Source organism: Manihot esculenta, chromosome 3 (genome assembly GCF_001659605.2).
Source record: "Manihot esculenta cultivar AM560-2 chromosome 3, M.esculenta_v8, whole genome shotgun sequence".
Classification (NCBI taxonomy): Eukaryota; Viridiplantae; Streptophyta; class Magnoliopsida; order Malpighiales; family Euphorbiaceae; genus Manihot; species Manihot esculenta.
The window spans coordinates 13954323-13955620 of NC_035163.2; positions in this window are offsets into that span (position 1 = coordinate 13954323).

The window sequence follows — 1298 nt, forward strand, 5'->3', positions numbered from 1 at the left end:
TGGCATAACAAGAGTTGAGTTGGCTAAACATGGACATCAACAACATTAAGATCATGATTCAAAGGGATTACATTAAACTATGGTCAAGCACCCTTCTAACCTCAATATCATTACATTACATATCTATACATCATTATACAATCTGTCATGTCCACTTTCTAACTATTACATACATAAGATTTCATTACTCTTCTTGACTTCTCTGTCTAACCCATACCTGCAAACCTGGGAAATTTGGGAGAGGGGTGAGCTACTAGAGCCCAGTGAGCAGAATAGTAAAGCATTTAAAACATATGATAACATGGAATGCATCACATCACAACTAATCATATCAAGGATGAACTTGTCACCATTTAGCCCTCTACATAATCCAATCATGCCAGGGGCGTAGTGCAGGCCACACCTGGTCTTCCTCTTATACATAACATAACATAACATAACATACATAATCCATGATGCCGGGGGCGTAGTGCAGGCCACATCCGGTCTTTCTCTTACATAGTGCCAGGGGCGTAGTGCAGGCCACACCTGGACTTCCATATCATATCATCATGTCATAACATATGAGGGCTAATGGATCATTCAACATTCATCCACATCAACAACATTTTATGCAATGCAACATATTCGTGATTTCTAATGCAAGCAACCTAAAATATCACATGGCATCCGTGATGCATGAATATGCTCAAAACTTATTTATTTATTTAAAAGCATAAGAGTCATTCCCCTCACCTCTGGCTAGCTCTGACACTGACTGAAGCAGCTGACTCACTGCTGGGGTCCTCGGTTCCTCGGGTCCGAACCTACACAGGTGGACTCAAATGAGGGACCAAACAACTAGAACATAACTCTAAAAACATCCCCCAAAAACCCCCCTAAAACATCTCAAAACATCCATGCAAGAACATGCAAAGGAAGGCTGGACATGGCACTTTCGGCGGCAGGTTCGGCGGCCGAAAGTCAGGCAGGTTCGGCGGCACCTTTGGCGGCCAAAACTCCCAGACAGAGGCGAAACTCATGCATGTTCGGCGGCACTTTCGGCGGCTGAAACTCCTAGACAGAGACGAAAGTCTCCTTTCGGGGGCAAGCTTCGGCAGCCGAAGGCTGCATCCACAAGAGGGTTCGGCGGCCGAAAGTCCCTTCGGCTGCTGAACCTGGTTTCTCCCAAAAGGGCAGAAACTTGGTTCAAACATGCACAAATGCCTCCAAACTCAAACCATCATGCATTTAGCTCAACTAAAACATGCACACAAGCTCCTAGGGGTCTCAAACTACCTTAAACCCCAACTACAACA